The following is a 7,400-nucleotide window of genomic DNA, read 5'->3' as shown; positions in this document are numbered from 1 at the left end:
TTTCAGTTCAGTTCAGTTCTGTTGCTAAGTCGTGTCCGACTCTTTGTGACCCCATGAATCGCAGCATGCCAGGCCTCCCTGTCCATCACCATCTCCCGGAGTTCACTCAGACTCACGTCCATCGAGTCGGTGATGCCATCCAGCCATCTCGTCCTCCATTGTCCCCTTCTCCTCCTGCCCCCAATCCCTCCCAGCATCAGAGTGTTTTCCAATGAGTCAACTCTTTCCATGATGTGGCCAAAGTACTGGAATTTCAGCTTTAGCATCATTCCCTCCAAAGAAATCCCAGGGCTGATCTCCTTCAGAATGGACTGGTTGGATCTCCTTGCAGTCCAAGGGACTCTCAAGAGTCTTCTCCAACACCACACTTCAAAAGCATCAATTCTTCGGCCCTCAGCTTTCTTCACAGTCCAACTCTCACATCCATACATGACCACTGGAAAAACCATAGCCTTGACTAGATGGTTTAGTATAATAGAATTTGCCTATGAAGCCATCTGGTCCTGGACTTGTCTGTTGGAAGTTTTTTAAATCACAGTTTTAATTTTAGTCTTGTGATTGATCTGTTCATATGTTCTATTTCTTCCTGGTTTAGTCTTGAAAGGTTGTACCTTTCTAAGAATTTGTCTATTTCTTTTTGTTTGTCCATTTTATTGGCATATAATTGCTCGTTGTAGTCTCTTGTGATCCTTTATATTTCTGTGAAGTCAGTTGTATTTTCTCCTTTTCCATTTCTAATTTTATTGATTTAAGTTCTCTCAATTTTTTTCTTAATGAGTCTGGATAAACATTTATCAATTTTGTTTATCTTCTCAGAGAAGCAGCTTTTAGTTTCGCTGATCTTTTCTGTTGTTTTCTTCATCTCTATTTCATTTATTTCTGCTCTGATCTTTATGATTTCTTTCCTTTTACTAATTTTGGATTGTGTTTGTTTTTCTTTCTCTAATCACTTTAGGCATAAGGTATTTACTTGATATTCTTCTGGTTTCTTGAGGTAAGATTGTATTGCTATAAACTTCCCCCTCAGAACTATTTTTGCTGTGTCCCATAGGTTTTAGATTCTTGTGTTTTTGTTCATTTGTCTCAAGGTATTTTTTATTTCCTCTTTGAGTTCTTCAGTGATCCATTGGTTGTTTAGTAACATTGCTTATACTTCATGGGTTTGTGATTTTTACCATTTTTTCCCTATAATTGATTTCTAATGTCATAGAATTGTGGTTGGAAAAGATACTTGATATTACTTCAGTTTTCCTAAATTTACTGAGACTTGAATTTTCATTCAAGATGTGATCTAACCTGAAGAATGTTCCATATGCTCTTGAGTAGAAAAGTGTACTTTGTCACTTTTGGATGGATTGTCCTATAAATATCAATTAAGAACACAACACTGTTAAGTAATTATCCTCCAATTAATAATAAAAATATTAATTAAGTCTGTCTGGTCTAATGTGTCTTTTACAGCTTTCATTTCCTTACTGACTTTCTGTTTGGATATCTGTCCATTGGTGTAAGTGGTTGTTTAAGTCCCCCACTTTTCTCCCCTTTTATGGCTCTTAGCATTTGCCTTATATGTTGAGGAGCTTCTATGTTGAGTGCATATATATTTATAATTACTATGTCTCCTTCTTGGATTGATCCCTTGGTCATTAGGTAATGTCCTTTCTTGTCTCTTATTAAAATCTTTAAAGTCTATTTTGTTTGATATGAGCATTGCTACTCAAGCTTTATCTTGATTTCCATTTGTATGGAATATGTTTTTCCATCCCATTGCTTTCAGTCAGTATGTGTCTCCAGGTTTCAAGTAGATCTCCTATTAGAAAGAGCATATATACAGGTTTTTTGTGTCGATTCAGCTAGTCACTATCTTTTGGTGGAGCATTTAATTCATTTACATTTAAGGTAGCTATCAATATGTATGTTCCTATTGCATTGTTTTCAGTGTTTGGGGTGGTTTTCTCCTTTTGTTCTCTTATATTTTGATGACCATCTTTAGTGTTATGTTTGGGTTGCTTTTTCTTTTGTGTGCTTGTGTCTCTTGTAGTTTTTGGTTTGCATTTCCCATGAGGTTTTGGTAAAGCAGTCTATACATATGCAAGATTGTTTCAAGTTGCTGGTCTATTAATTTCAATTGCAGTTCTCATTCCCTGCATTTGTACTCTCCTCACGGTGGCTGGTTTTGATACCATATTTATGCATGGATGATTTCTTATGCATGGATGATTTCCTGCTTTTGCTGTAACAGTGAGCTTTCCCATTTGTTATTTTTTTGTTTCTAGTTATGGCCTCTTTTTCCGCCATTCCTAGAGAAGTTTTTTAACATTTCCTGTAAAGCTGGTTTGATGGTGCTGAATTCTCTTAGGTTTGGGTTTTCTGTAAAACTTTTGATTTCTCCATTGAAGCTGAATGAAAGCCTTGCTGGGTAGAGTATTCTTGGTTGTAGATTTTTCTGTTTCATCACTTTAAAGATATCATGCCACTTCCTTCTGTCTGCAGAATTTCTGCTGAAAAATCAGCTGATAACATTATAGAGATTCCCTTGTATGTTATTTGTTGCTTTTAAAAAATGTACTTATTTTTGGTTGTGCTGGGTGTCTGTTGCTGCATGCAGGCTTTCTCTAGTTGTGGTGAGTAGAGGCTACTCTGTGTTGCCGTGCACAGGCTTGTCATTGAGGTGGCTTCTCTTGTAGTGGAACACAGACTCTATGCACATGAACTTTAGTAGTTGCAGTATGGGGGCTCAGTAGTCATGTCTTGTGGGCCCTAGAGTTCGAGGGCTTCAGTCATGGTGCAAAGGCTCAGTTGTTGCAGCTTGTGGGCTCTAGAGCCTGGGCTCAGTTGTGGTACTTGGGTTTAGTTGCCCCACAGCATGTGGAATCTTTCTGGACTGGGGATCAAATCCATGCCCCCTGAACCCATATCCCCTGCATTGCAGGCAGATTCTTATTCAGTGTACCACCAGGAAAGTTCTCTTGTTGGTTTCAATCTATTTTTTATTAGTTTGATTAATTTGTATCTCAGCATGTTCCTCCTTGGCTCAGATGATAAAGAATTGCTAGCAAGGCAACAAACCTGGGTTTGGTCCCTGGGTTGGGAAGATCCCCTGGAGAAGGGAATGGCCACCTGCTCCAGTATTCTTGCCTGGAAAATCCCATGGACAGATGCTACATGCGGGCTACAGTCCATGAGGTCGCAAAGAGATGGACACAACTAAGCAACTGAGTGTGCACACACATACACATATAATTCTTATTAAAAAGTATTGATCATAATTCTCTGAACTATCCAGTAGGTCCTACTTGGTTATCTATTTTAAATATAGTAGTGTGTTTATGTTAATCCCAAACTTTTGTTAATCCCAAATTATTGCTCCTGCCCTCTTTCCCTTTTGGTAGTTATAAGTATGTTTTCTATGTCTATGGATCTATTCCTCTTTGGATATTAAGTACATTTGTATCTTAGAAAAATAAAAGGTTCCACATATAAGTGATAACCTATAATACCTGTCTTTCTCTCTGGCTTACTTGGTATAGTAATTTCTAGGCCCATCCATGTTGCTGCAAATGGCATTATTTCATTCTTTTTTTATTGCTGAGTAATGTTCCCTTGTATATATGTGCCACGTCTTTATTCACCTGTTGATGGAGACTTTTTAGGTTGTTTTCATGTCTTGGCTAATGTAAATAGTGCTGCAATAAACACTGGAGTATGTATCTTTTTGTATGGTTTTCTCCAGGTATACGTCCAGGAGTGGGATTGCAGGATCATATGGTAGTTGCATTTTTAGTTTATCAAGGAACCTCCATTGTGTTCTCCAATTGCTGTACCAATTTGCATTCCTACAAAGATTGTAGGTGGGTTCATTTTTCTCCACACCCTCTCTAATATTTGTTATTTGTAGCCTTTCTATAATGGCCATTCTGACCAATGTAAGGTGATACCTCATTGGAGGTTTGATTTGCATTGCTCTAATAATTAGCAATGTTGAGCATCTTTTCATGTGCCTTTTCACTATCTTTATGTCTTCTTTGGAGCAATGTCTATTTAGGTCTTCTGCCCATTTTTTCGTTGGATTTTTTAAAATTGATCTGGCTTTTCAGTCCGGCACTGAGTGGTTCTTTGGATCATGTCTGGTGGCTCCGTGGATTATAACAGAGAACATGGCGGCCCAGAGGGAATGGACCCCGATGGTGTCATCGAGAGCAACTGGAATGAGATTGTTGATAACTTTGATGATATGAACTTAAAGGAGTCTCTTCTTCGGGGCATCTATGCTTATGGTTTTGAGAAGCCATCAGCTATTCAGCAGAGAGCTATTATTCCATGTATTAAAGGGAATGATGTGATTACTCAAGCTCAGTCAGGTACTGGCAAGACAGCCACATTTGCTATTCCCATCCTGCAACAGTTGGAGATTGAGTTCAAGGAGACCCAAGCACTAGTATTGGCCCCCACCAGAGAACTGGCTCAACAGATCCAAAAGGTAATTCTGGCACTTGGAGATTATATGGGAGCAACTTGTCATGCCTGCATTGGTGGAACAAATGTTAGAAATGAAATGCAAAAACTGCAGGCTGAAGCACCACATATTGTTGTTGGAACACCAGGGAGAGTGTTTGATATGTTAAACAGAAGATCTCTCTCTCTCCAAAATGGATCAAAATGTTCGTTTTGGATGAAGCAGATGAAATGCTGAGCTGAGGGTTTAAGGATCAAATCTATGAGATTTTCCAAAAATTAAATACTAGTATTCAGGTGGTGTTGCTTTCTGCCACAATGCCAACAGATGTGTTGGAAGTGACCAAAAAATTCATGAGAGATCCAATTCGAATTTTGGTGAAGAAGGAAGAATTGACCCTTGAAGGAATCAAGCAGTTTTATATTAATGTTGAAAGAGAGGAATGGAAGTTGGATACACTTTGTGACTTGTACGAAACACTGACAATTACACAGGCTGTTATTTTCCTCAATACAAGGCGCAAGGTGGACTGGCTCACAGAGAAAATGCATGCCAGGGACTTCACAGTTTCTGCCCTGCATGGTGACATGGACCAGAAAGAAAGAGATGTTATCATGAGGGAATTTCGATCAGGGTCAAGCCGTGTTCTGATCACTACTGACTTGTTGGCTCATGGAATTGATGTGCAACAAGTGTCATTGGTTATAAACTATGATCTACCTACCAATCGTGAAAATTACATTCACAGAATTGGCAGAGGGGGTCGATTTGGGAGGAAAGGTGTGGCTATAAACTTTGTTACTGAAGACGACAAGAGGATTCTTCGTGACATTGAGACTTTCTACAATACTACAGTGGAGGAAATGCCAATGAATGTGGCCGACCTTATTTAATTCCTGGGATGAGATAGTTTTGAATGCAGTGCTCGCTGTTGCTGAATAGGCGATCACAACGTGCATTGTGCTTCTTTCTTTGGGAATATTTGAATCTTGTCTCAATGCTCATAACGGATCAGAAATACAGATTTTGATAGCAAAGTGACATTAGTCGTGAGCTCTTGTGAGGAAAGTCATTGGCTTTATCCTCTTTAGAGTTAGACTGTTGGGGTGGGTATAAAAGATGGGGTCTGTAAAATCTTTCTTAGAAATTTATTTCCTAGTTCTGTAGAAATGGTTGTATTAGATGTTCTCTATCATTTAATAATACACTTGTGGACTAAAAGATATAAGTGCTGTATAAAATCAGCCAATTATGTTAAACTAGCATATCTGCCTTTATTGTGTTTGTCATTAGCCTGAATAGAAAGGCCTTTAAAATTGATTTTTTTTAGCATTTGAATGCATTTTGTTTGGTATTATATTTATTAAATAAAGTATTTAATTAGTGTTAAGTGTGAACTGGACCCTGTTGCTAAACCCCAGCAAGCAATCATCCTAGGTAGGGTGAAACCCCCAGTAAAATTGCCATATTGCACATGTCTTAATGAAGTTTGAATGTTAAATAAATTGTATATTCACTTTAAAAAAAATAAAATAAAATAAAATTGATCTGAATAACTGTATATTTTGGAGATTAATCCCATGTCAGTCACATCATTTGCAAATATTTTATTCCATTGCATATGTTGTCTTTTTGTTTTGTTTATGGCTGCCTTTGCTGTGCAAAACTTATAAATTTAATTAGGTCCTATTTATTTTTTGAAAGAAATTGAAAAGATGACACAAATATATGGAAATATATAGTGTTCTTATGTTGGAAGAATCTATATTGTCAAAATGACTAAAGTGCCCATGGCAATCTACAGATTTGATGCAATCTCTATCAAATCATCAATGCCATTTCTCACAGAATGAAGAAAAAAAAAATGTATAGAAACACAGAAAGACCCCAAATAGCCAAAGCAATCATGAGAAAGAAAAATGGAGCTGGAAGAATCAGGATCCCTAAATTCAGACTATGCTACAAAGCTACATTAATCAAAACATTACCAACCTGGCATTAAAAAAAAAAAAAAAAAAAAACAGAAATATAGATCAGTGGAATAGGATAGAAAACCACAAATAAACCCACATATCTATGATCAATAAATCTACAACCAAGGAGGCAAGAATATACAGTGGAGAAAAGAGTCTCTTTAATAAGTAGTGCTTGGAAAACTGGACAGCTACATGTAAAATAATGAAATTAAAACATTCTCAATCACCACACACAAAAATAAACCCAAAGTGGATTGAAGATGTAAATATAAGACCAGACACTACAAAACTCCTAGAGGAAAACTTAGACAGAATTATTTTTAAAATAGATTTGTCCTTTCTCCTTTTCCCACTGATTAAGGCCTCCAGCTAGCATGGAGGTGGTAGCAAATGCCTAGGGCACTAGAGATTTGTTATATGACCTTAGCCACAAAAGAGGGGCAATTATCACTTTGTAAAAACTGTAGGGTCTGAACTGAGGAATTATTTTCTTTCATAATGCCATTATTACTTCCTGAGCTTGCTGGGTCCATGTTGGAAAGGCTTCACCAACCTATCAACACTTTAACAACCAGGAAGTATTTATATCTCTGAGGATGGCATCTGTGAAAAGTCTGCTTGTCAGTTTTCTATCAGATAAATTCCTCTTCTTTGGAAGGACTGGAGGAGGGGTGGAGACCTAAGTTTTCCCCTGGGTTGTTATGGTAGTATATATTACAGGCCTTTGTGATTTCTGAGACAGTCTGAGAAAGCCTATGCTGGAAAAATTTCTACCAGGTTAGTCAAATTGTCCCTCCCCAGATGAGAGGAGTCATAGAGTGCCTTTAAAATTGTCCATGTAATGCTCTGGGTAGCATTATTGTTTGTTCCTCAGTCCACCATTCACTGGAGCTATTTTGATATCCCCCAGTTCTGGCCTACTTTATTTCCTCGTTTGTATGCTGGGATGGTGAAAGCAGGTTAGTACA

At 37.7% G+C, this 7,400-nt stretch overlaps 1 pseudogene; it reads left to right on the top strand.

Moving 5' to 3' along the window:
* The first annotated feature begins 4,104 nt into the window (after nt 1-4,104).
* LOC138429968 (eukaryotic initiation factor 4A-II pseudogene) lies at nt 4,105-5,794 on the top strand (annotated as a pseudogene).
* The last annotated feature ends 1,606 nt before the right edge of the window (nt 5,795-7,400 follow it).

The sequence above is a fragment of the Ovis canadensis genome, chromosome 25 (assembly GCF_042477335.2).
Source record: "Ovis canadensis isolate MfBH-ARS-UI-01 breed Bighorn chromosome 25, ARS-UI_OviCan_v2, whole genome shotgun sequence".
In the NCBI taxonomy this organism is placed as follows: Eukaryota; Metazoa; Chordata; class Mammalia; order Artiodactyla; family Bovidae; genus Ovis; species Ovis canadensis.
Note: the sequence above shows the minus strand (reverse complement) of the source record. Positions and strands in the feature narration are given on the sequence as shown.